Raw genomic sequence first — 12,242 nt, 5'->3', positions numbered from 1 at the left:
TTATCTCACCAAACCTAACCCACCCTAGCCTAACGATCACGTAAATCAAAGAATTCGACATTGCAAAAATATACACAAAACTCGCTTTCCTCACCAAACCTAACCCAACCTAGCCTAAGTTTTACCGAAATCAAAGAATTCGACATTGCAGAAATGTAAAACAAACTCGCATACCTCAACAAACCTAACCCAACCAAACCTAACCATCACCGAAGTCAAAGAAATTGACATTGCTAAATTATACACAAAAGTCGCTAACCTCACCAAACCTAACCCACCCTAGCCTAACTATCACCGAAATCAAGGAATTCGACATTGCAGAAATATTACAAAAACTCGCATAACTCACCAAATCTAACCCAACCTTACCTAACCATCACCGAAATCAAAGAATTTGAGATTGTGGGATTTACACAAAAGTCACTTACCTCACCAAACCTAACCCACCCTAGCCAATTTATCACCGAAATCAAAGAATTCGACATTGCAAAAATATACACAAAACTCGCTTTCTTCACCAAACCTAACCCAACCTAGCCTAACTTTTACCGAAATCAAAGAATTCCTCATTGCAGAAATGTAAAACAAACCCTCATACCTCACCAAACCTAACCTAACCTAACCTCACCATCACCAAAATCAAAGAATTTGAGATTGTAAGATTTACACAAAATTCGCTTAACTCACCAAACCTAACCCAACCTAGCCTATTTATCACCGAAATCAAAGAATTCGACATTGCAAAAATATACACAAAACTCGCTTTCTTAACCAAACCTAACCCAACCTAGCCTAACTTTTACCGAAATCAAAGAATTCGACATTGCAGAAATGTAAAAAAAACTCGCATACCTCACCAAACCTAACCCAACCTAACCTAACCATCACCGAAATTGAAGAATTTGTGATTGTAAGATTTACACAAAATTTGCTTAACTCACCAAACCTAACCCAACCTAGCCTAACTTTCACCGAAATCAAAGAAATCGACATTGCAAATATATACACAAAACTCGCTTACCTCACCAAACCTAACCCAACCTAGCCTAACTATCACCGAAATCAAAGAATTCGACATTGCAAAATTATACACAAAACTCGATTATCTCACCAAACCTAACCCAACCTAGCCTAACTATCACCGAAATCAAAGAATTCGACATTGCAATATTATACACAAAATTCGCTTAAATCACCAAACCTAACCCAACCTAGCCTATTTATCACCGAAATCAAAGAATTCGACATTGCAAAAATATACACAAAACTCGCTTTCTTAACCAAACCTAACCCAACCTAGCCTAACTTTTACCGAAATCAAAGAATTCGACATTGCAGAAATGTAAAAAAAACTCGCATACCTCACCAAACCTAACCCAACCTAACCTAACCATCACCGAAATTGAAGAATTTGTGATTGTAAGATTTACACAAAATTTGCTTAACTCACCAAACCTAACCCAACCTAGCCTAACTTTCACCGAAATCAAAGAAATCGACATTGCAAATATATACACAAAACTCGCTTACCTCACCAAACCTAACCCAACCTAGCCTAACTATCACCGAAATCAAAGAATTCGACATTGCAAAATTATACACAAAACTCGATTATCTCACCAAACCTAACCCAACCTAGCCTAACTATCACCGAAATCAAAGAATTCGACATTGCAATATTATACACAAAATTCGCTTAACTCACCAAACCTAACCCAACCTAGCCTAACTATCACCGAAATCAAAGAATTCGACATTGCAAAAATATACACAAGACTCGCTTACCTCACCAAACCTAACCCACCCTAGACTAACTATCACCGAAATCAAGGAATTCGACATTGCAGAAATATTACAAAAACTCGCATAACTCACCAAATCTAACCCAACCTTACCTAACCATCACCGAAATCAAAGAATTTGAGATTGTGGGATTTACACAAAAGTCACTTACCTCACCAAACCTAACCCACCCTAGCCAATTTATCACCGAAATCAAAGAATTCGACATTGCAAAAATATACACAAAACTCGCTTTCTTCACCAAACCTAACCCAACCTAGCCTAACTTTTACCTAAATCAAAGAATCCCTCATTGCAGAAATGTAAAACAAACCCTCATACCTCACCAAACCTAACCCAACCTAACCTCACCATCACCAAAATCAAAGAATTTGAGATTGTAAGATTTACACAAAATTCGCTTAACTCACCAAACCTAACCCAACCTAGCCTATTTATCACCGAAATCAAAGAATTCGACATTGCAAAAATATACACAAAACTCGCTTTCTTAACCAAACCTAACCCAACCTAGCCTAACTTTTACCGAAATCAAAGAATTCGACATTGCAGAAATGTAAAAAAAACTCGCATACCTCACCAAACCTAACCCAACCTAACCTAACCATCACCGAAATTGAAGAATTTGTGATTGTAAGATTTACACAAAATTTGCTTAACTCACCAAACCTAACCCAACCTAGCCTAACTTTCACCGAAATCAAAGAAATCGACATTGCAAATATATACACAAAACTCGCTTACCTCACCAAACCTAACCCAACCTAGCCTAACTATCACCGAAATCAAAGAATTCGACATTGCAAAATTATACACAAAACTCGATTATCTCACCAAACCTAACCCAACCTAGCCTAACTATCACCGAAATCAAAGAATTCGACATTGCAATATTATACACAAAATTCGCTTAAATCACCAAACCTAACCCAACCTAGCCTATTTATCACCGAAATCAAAGAATTCGACATTGCAAAAATATACACAAAACTCGCTTTCTTAACCAAACCTAACCCAACCTAGCCTAACTTTTACCGAAATCAAAGAATTCGACATTGCAGAAATGTAAAAAAAACTCGCATACCTCACCAAACCTAACCCAACCTAACCTAACCATCACCGAAATTGAAGAATTTGTGATTGTAAGATTTACACAAAATTTGCTTAACTCACCAAACCTAACCCAACCTAGCCTAACTTTCACCGAAATCAAAGAAATCGACATTGCAAATATATACACAAAACTCGCTTACCTCACCAAACCTAACCCAACCTAGCCTAACTATCACCGAAATCAAAGAATTCGACATTGCAAAATTATACACAAAACTCGATTATCTCACCAAACCTAACCCAACCTAGCCTAACTATCACCGAAATCAAAGAATTCGACATTGCAATATTATACACAAAATTCGCTTAACTCACCAAACCTAACCCAACCTAGCCTAACTATCACCGAAATCAAAGAATTCGACATTGCAAAAATATACACAAGACTCGCTTACCTCACCAAACCTAACCCACCCTAGCCTAACTATCACCGAAATCAAAGAATTCGACATTGCAAAATATACACAAAACTCGCTTTCCTCACCAAACCTTACCCAACCTGGCCTAACTTTTACCGAAATCAAAGATTTCGACATTGCAGAAATGTAAAACAAACTCGCATACCTCAACAAACCTAACCCAACCTAACCTAACCATCACCGAAATCAAAGAAATTGACATTGCTAAATTATACACAAAGCTCGCTTTCCTCACCAAACCTAACCCAATCTAGCCTAACTTTTACCGAAATCAAAGAATTCGACATTGCAGAAATATAAAAAATACTCGCTTACCTCACCAAACCTAACCCAACCTAGCCGAACTATCACCGAAATTAAAGAAATTGACATTGCAAAAAAATACACAAAACCCGCTTTCCTCACGAAACCTAACCCAACTTAGCCTAACTTTTACCGAAATCAAAGAATTCTACAATGCAGAAATGTAAAACAAACTCGCATACCTCAACAAACCTAACCCAACCTAACCTAACCATCACCGAAATCAAAGAATTCGAGATTGTTAGATTTACACAAAAGTCGCTTACCTCACCAAACCTAACCCACCCTAGCCTAACTATCACCGAAATCAAGGAATTCGACATTGCAGAAATATTACAAAAACTCGCATAACTCACCAAATCTAACCCAACCTTACCTAACCATCACCGAAATCAAAGAATTTGAGATTGTGGGATTTACACAAAAGTCACTTACCTCACCAAACCTAACCCACCCTAGCCAATTTATCACCGAAATCAAAGAATTCGACATTGCAAAAATATACACAAAACTCGCTTTCTTCACCAAACCTAACCCAACCTAGCCTAACTTTTACCGAAATCAAAGAATTCCTCATTGCAGAAATGTAAAACAAACCCTCATACCTCACCAAACCTAACCCAACCTAACCTAACCATCACCAAAATCAAAGAATTTGAGATTGTAAGATTTACACAAAATTCGCTTAACTCACCAAACCTAACCCAACCTAGCCTATTTATCACCGAAATCAAAGAATTCGACATTGCAAAAATATACACAAAACTCGCTTTCTTAACCAAACCTAACCCAACCTAGCCTAACTTTTACCGAAATCAAAGAATTCGACATTGCAGAAATGTAAAAAAAACTCGCATACCTCACCAAACCTAACCCAACCTAACCTAACCATCACCGAAATTGAAGAATTTGTGATTGTAAGATTTACACAAAATTTGCTTAACTCACCAAACCTAACCCAACCTAGCCTTACTTTCACCGAAATCAAAGAAATCGACATTGCAAATATATACACAAAACTCGCTTACCTCACCAAACCTAACCCAACCTAGCCTAACTATCACCGAAATCAAAGAATTCGACATTGCAAATATATACACAAAACTCGATTATCTCACCAAACCTAACCCAACCTAGCCTAACTATCACCGAAATCAAAGAATTCGACATTGCAATATTATACACAAAACTCGCTTATCTCACCAAACCTAACCCAACCTAGCCTAACTATCACCAAAATCAAAGAATTTGACATAGCAAAAATATACACAATACTCGCTTACCTCACCAAAAATAACCCAACCTAGCATAACTATCACCGAAATTAAAGAATTCGACATTGCAAAAATATACACAAAACTCGCTTTCCTCACCAAACCTTACCCAACCTAGCCTAACTTTTACCGAAATCAAAGAATTTGACATTGCAGAAATGTAAAACAAACTCGCAAACCTCAACAAACCTAACCCAACCTAACCTAACCATCACCGAAATCAAAGAATTCGACATTGCAATATTATACACAAAACTCGCTTATCTCACCAAACCTAACCGAACCTAGCCTAACTATCACCGAAATCAAACATTTTGAGATTTTCACAGAATTCGCTAACCTCACCATACATAACCCAACCTAGCCCAACTATCTCAAAGAAATTGACATTGCAAAAATATACACAAAACTCGCTAAATTATAGAATGTAAAACAAACTCGCATACCTCACCAAACCTAACCCAACCTAACCTTACCATCACCAAAATCAAAGAATTTGAGATTGTAAGATTTAAACAAAATTCGCTTAACTCACCAAATTTAACCCAACCTAGCCTTACTATCACCAAAATCAAAGAATTCGACATTGCAATAATATACACAATACTCGCTTACCTCACCAAAACTAACCCAACCTAGCATAACTATCACCGAAATTAAAGAATTCGACATTGCAAAAATATACACAAAACTCGCTTTCCTCACCAAACCTTACCCAACCTAGCCTAACTTTTACCGAAATCAAAGAATTTGACATTGCAGAAATGTAAAACAAACTCGCAAACCTCAACAAACCTAACCCAACCTAACTTAACCATCACCAAATTCAAAGAATTTGAGATTGTAAGATTTACACAAATTTCGCTTAACTCACCAAACCTAACCCAACCTTGCCTAACTATCACCGAAATCAAAGAATTCGACATTGCAAAAATTCACACAAAACTCGCTTACCTCACCAAACCTAACCCACCCTAGCCTAACTATCACCGAAATCAAAGAATTCGACATTGCAGAAATGTAAAAAAAACTCGCATACCACACCAAACCTAACCCAACCTAACCTAACCATCCCCGAAATCAAATAATTTGAGATTGTAAGATTTACACAAAAGTCGCTTACCTCACCAAACCTAACCCACCCTAGCCTAACTATCACCGAAATCAAAGAATTCGACATTGCAAAAATATACACAATACTCGCTTACCTCACCAAAACTAACCCAACCTAGCATAACTATCACCGAAATCAAAGAATTCGACATTGCAAAAATATACACAAAACTCGCTTTTCCCACCAAACCTAACCCAACTCAGCCTTACTTTTACAAAAATAAAAGAATTCAACATTGCAGAAATGTAAAACAAACTCGCATACCTCACCATACCTAACCCAACCTAGCCTAACTATCTTAAAGAAATTGACATTCCAAAAATATACACAAAACTCGCTTTCCTCACCAAACCTAACCCAACCTAGCCTAACTTTTACCGAAATCAAAGAATTCAACATTGCAGAAATGTAAAAAAAACTCGCATACCTCACCAAACCTCACCCAACCTAACCTAACCATCACCGAGATTGAAGAATTTTTGATTGTAAGATTTACAAAAAACTCGCTTATCTCACCAAACCTAACCCAACCTAGGCTAACTTTCACCGAAATCAAAGAATTCGACATTGCAAAAATATACACAAAACTCGCTTTCCTCACCAAACCTAACCCAACCTAGCCTAACTTTTACCGAAATCAAAGAATTCAACATTGCAGAAATGTAAAAAAAACTCGCATACCTCACCAAACCTAACCCAACCTAACCTAACCATCACCGAAATTGAAGAATTTGTGATTGTAAGATTTACACAAAATTTGCTTAACTCACCAAATTTAACCCAACCTAGCCTAACTATCACCGAAATCAAAGAATTCGACATTGCAAAAATTTACACAAAACTCGCTTATCTCACCAAACCTAACCCAACCTAGCCTAACTATCACCGAAATCAAAAAATTCGACATTGCAAAAAAATACACAAAACCCGATTTCCTCACCCAACCTAGCCTAACCTACCTACCTAACCCAACCTAGCCTAACTTTTACCGAAATCAAAAAATTCGACATTGCAGAAATATAAAAAATACTCGCTAACCTCACCAAACCTAACCCAACCTAGCCGAACTATCACCGAAATTAAAGAAATTGACATTGCAAAAAAATACACAAAACCCGCTTTCCTCACGAAACCTAATCCAACCTAGCCTAACTTTTACCGAAATCAATGAATTCTACAATGCAGAAATGTAAAACAAACTCGCATACCTCAACAAACCTAACCCAACCTAACCTAACCATCACCAAAATCAAAGAATTTGAGATTGTAAGATTTACACTAAATTCGCTTAACTCACCAAACCTAACCCAACCTAACCTAACCATCCCCGAAATCAAATAATTTGAGATTGTAAGATTTACACAAAAGTCGCTAACCTCACCAAACCTAACCCAACCTTACCTAACCATCACCGAAATTAAATAATTCGATATTGTTAGTTTTACACAAAAGTCGCTTACCTCACCAAACCTAACCCACCCTAGCCTAACTATCACCAAAATCAAGGAATTCGACATTGCAAAAATATACACAAAACTCGCTTACCTCACCAAACCTAGCCCAACCTAGCCTTACTATCACCGAAATCAAAGAAATTGACATTGCAAAAATATACACAAAGCTCGCTTTCCTCACAAAACCTAACCCAACCTAACCTAACCATCACCGAAATCAAAGAATTTGAGATTGTAAGATTAACACAAAATTTGCTAAACTCACCAAACCTAACCCAACCTAGCCTAACTATCACCGAAATCAAAGAATTCGACATTGAAAAAATATACACAAAACTCGCTTTCCTTACCAAACCTAACCCAACCTAGCCTAACTTTTACCGAAATCAAGGAATTCGACACTGCAAAAATATACACAAAAGTTGCTAACCTCACCAAAACTAACCCAACCTAGCATAACTATCACCGAAATCAAAGAATTCGACATTGCAAAAATATACACAAAACTCGCTTTTCCCACCAAACCTAACCCAACTCAGCCTTACTTTTACCGAAATAAAAGAATTCAACATTGCAGAAATGTAAAACAAACTCGCATACCTCACCATACCTAACCCAACCTAGCCTAACTATCTCAAAGAAATTGACATTGCAAAAATATACACAAAACTCGCTTTCCTCACCAAACCTAACCCAACCTAGCCTAACTTTTACCGAAATCAAAGTATTCCACATTGCAGAAATGTAAAACAAACCCTCATACCTCACCAAACCTAACCCAACCTAACCAAACCATCACCGAGATTGAAGAATTTTTGATTGTAAGATTTACAAAAAACTCGCTTATCTCACCAAACCTAACCCAACCTAGGCTAACTTTCACCGAAATCAAAGAATTCGACATTGCAAAAATATACACAAAACTCGCTTTCCTCACCAAACCTAACCCAACCTAGCCTAACTTTTACCGAAATCGAAGAATTCAACATTGCAGAAATGTAAAAAAAACTCGCATACCTCACCAAACCTAACCCAACCTAACCTAACCATCACAGAAATTGAAGAATTTGTGATTGTAAGATTTACACAAAATTTGCTTAACTCACCAAACCTAACCGAACCTAGCCTAACTTTCACCGAAATCAAAGAAATCGACATTGCAAATATATACACAAAACTCGCTTACCTCACCAAACCTAACCCAACCTAGCCTAACTATCACCGAAATCAAAGAATTCGACATTGCAAAATTATACACAAAACTCGATTATCTCACCATACCTAACCCAACCTAGCCTAACTATCACCGAAATCAAAGAATTCGACATTGCAGAAATGTAAAAAAAACTCGCATACCTCACCAAACCTAACCCAACCTAACCTAACCATCACCGAAATCAAAGAATTCGACATTGCAAAAATATACACAATACTCGCCCACCTCACCAAAACTAACCCAACCTAGCATAACGATCACGTAAATCAAAGAATTCGACATTGCAAAAATATACACAAAACTCGCTTAGCTCACCAACTCTAACCCAACCTAGCCTAACTATCACCGAAATCAAAGAAATTGACATTGCAGAAATGTAAAAAAAACTCGCATACCTCACCAAACCTAACCCAACCTAACCTAACCATCACCGGAATCAAAGATTTTGAGATTGTTAGATTTACACAAAATTTGCTAAACTCACCAAACCTAACCCTTTTAGCCTAACTATCACTGAAATCAAAGAATTCGACATTGCAAAAATATACACAAAACTCGCTTTCCTCACCAAACCTAACCCAACCTAGCCTAACTTTTACCGAAATCAAGGAATTCGACACTGCAGAAATATAACAAAAACTCGCATAACTCACCAAATCTAACCCAACCTTACCTAACCATCACCGAAATCAAAGAATTTGAGATTGTGGGATATTCACAAAAGTCACTTACCTCACCAAACCTAACCCACCCTAGCCTAACTATAACCAAAATCAAAGAATTCGAGATTGTTAGATTTACACAAAAGTCGCTAACCTCACCAAACCTAACCCACCCTAGCCTAACTATCACCGAAATCAAGGAATTCGACATTGCAAAAATATACACAAACCTCGCTTACCTCACCAAACCTAACCCAACCTAGCCTAACTATCACCAAAATCAAAGAAATTGACATTGCAAAAATATACACAAAACTCGCTTTCCTCACCAAACCTAACTCAACCTAGCCTAACTTTTACCGAAATAAAAGAATTCGACATATCAGAAATGTAAAAAAAACTCGGATACCTCACCAAACCTAACCCAACCTAACCTAACCATCACCGAAATCAAAGAATTTGAGATTGTAAGATTGACACAATACTCGCTTACCTCACAAAAACCAACCCAACCTAGCAGAACTATCACCGAAATCAAAGAATTCGACATTGCAAAAATATACACAACCTCGCTTTCCTCACCAAACCTAACCCAACCTAGCCTAACTTTTACCGAAATAAAAGAATTCGACATATCAGAAATGTAAAAAAAACTCGCATACCTCACCAAACCTAACCCAACCTAACCTAACCATCACCGAAATTGAAGAATTTGTGATTGTAAGATTTACACAAAATTTGCTTAACTCACCAAACCTAACCCAACCTAGCCTAACTTTCCCCGAAATCAAAGAAATCGACATTGCAAATATATACACAAAACTCGCTTACCTCACCAAACCTAACCCAACCTAGCCTAACTATCACCGAAATCAAAGAATTCGACATTGCAAAATTATACACAAAACTCGATTATCTCACCATACCTAACCCAACCTAGCCTAACTATCACCGAAATCAAAGAATTCGACATTGCAGAAATGTAAAAAAAACTCGCATACCTCACCAAACCTAACCCAACCTAACCTAACCATCACCGAAATCAAAGAATTCGACATTGCAAAAATATACACAATACTCGCTTACCTCACCAAACCTAACCCAACCTAGCCTAACTATCACCGAAATCAAAGAATTCGACATTGCAAAATTATACACAAAACTCGATTATCTCACCAAACCTAACCCAACCTAGCCTAACTATCACCGAAATCAAAGAATTCGACATTGCAATATTATACACAAAATTCGCTTAACTCACCAAACCTAACCCAACCTAGCCTAACTATCACCGAAATCAAAGAATTCGACATTGCAAAAATATACACAAGACTCGCTTACCTCACCAAACCTAACCCACCCTAGACTAACTATCACCGAAATCAAGGAATTCGACATTGCAGAAATATTACAAAAACTCGCATAACTCACCAAATCTAACCCAACCTTACCTAACCATCACCGAAATCAAAGAATTTGAGATTGTGGGATTTACACAAAAGTCACTTACCTCACCAAACCTAACCCACCCTAGCCAATTTATCACCGAAATCAAAGAATTCGACATTGCAAAAATATACACAAAACTCGCTTTCTTCACCAAACCTAACCCAACCTAGCCTAACTTTTACCTAAATCAAAGAATTCCTCATTGCAGAAATGTAAAACAAACCCTCATACCTCACCAAACCTAACCCAACCTAACCTCACCATCACCAAAATCAAAGAATTTGAGATTGTAAGATTTACACAAAATTCGCTTAACTCACCAAACCTAACCCAACCTAGCCTATTTATCACCGAAATCAAAGAATTCGACATTGCAAAAATATACACAAAACTCGCTTTCTTAACCAAACCTAACCCAACCTAGCCTAACTTTTACCGAAATCAAAGAATTCGACATTGCAGAAATGTAAAAAAAACTCGCATACCTCACCAAACCTAACCCAACCTAACCTAACCATCACCGAAATTGAAGAATTTGTGATTGTAAGATTTACACAAAATTTGCTTAACTCACCAAACCTAACCCAACCTAGCCTAACTTTCACCGAAATCAAAGAAATCGACATTGCAAATATATACACAAAACTCGCTTACCTCACCAAACCTAACCCAACCTAGCCTAACTATCACCGAAATCAAAGAATTCGACATTGCAAAATTATACACAAAACTCGATTATCTCACCAAACCTAACCCAACCTAGCCTAACTATCACCGAAATCAAAGAATTCGACATTGCAATATTATACACAAAATTCGCTTAAATCACCAAACCTAACCCAACCTAGCCTATTTATCACCGAAATCAAAGAATTCGACATTGCAAAAATATACACAAAACTCGCTTTCTTAACCAAACCTAACCCAACCTAGCCTAACTTTTACCGAAATCAAAGAATTCGACATTGCAGAAATGTAAAAAAAACTCGCATACCTCACCAAACCTAACCCAACCTAACCTAACCATCACCGAAATTGAAGAATTTGTGATTGTAAGATTTACACAAAATTTGCTTAACTCACCAAACCTAACCCAACCTAGCCTAACTTTCACCGAAATCAAAGAAATCGACATTGCAAATATATACACAAAACTCGCTTACCTCACCAAACCTAACCCAACCTAGCCTAACTATCACCGAAATCAAAGAATTCGACATTGCAAAATTATACACAAAACTCGATTATCTCACCAAACCTAACCCAACCTAGCCTAACTATCACCGAAATCAAAGAATTCGACATTGCAATATTATACACAAAATTCGCTTAACTCACCAAACCTAACATAACCTAGCCTAACTATCACCGAAATCAAAGAATTCGACATTGCAAAAATATACACAAGACTCGCTTACCTCACCAAACCTAACCC

The sequence above is a fragment of the Arctopsyche grandis genome, chromosome 1 (genome assembly GCF_051622035.1).
Source record: "Arctopsyche grandis isolate Sample6627 chromosome 1, ASM5162203v2, whole genome shotgun sequence".
Classification (NCBI taxonomy): Eukaryota; Metazoa; Arthropoda; class Insecta; order Trichoptera; family Hydropsychidae; genus Arctopsyche; species Arctopsyche grandis.
This window is presented reverse-complemented; position numbering follows the sequence as displayed.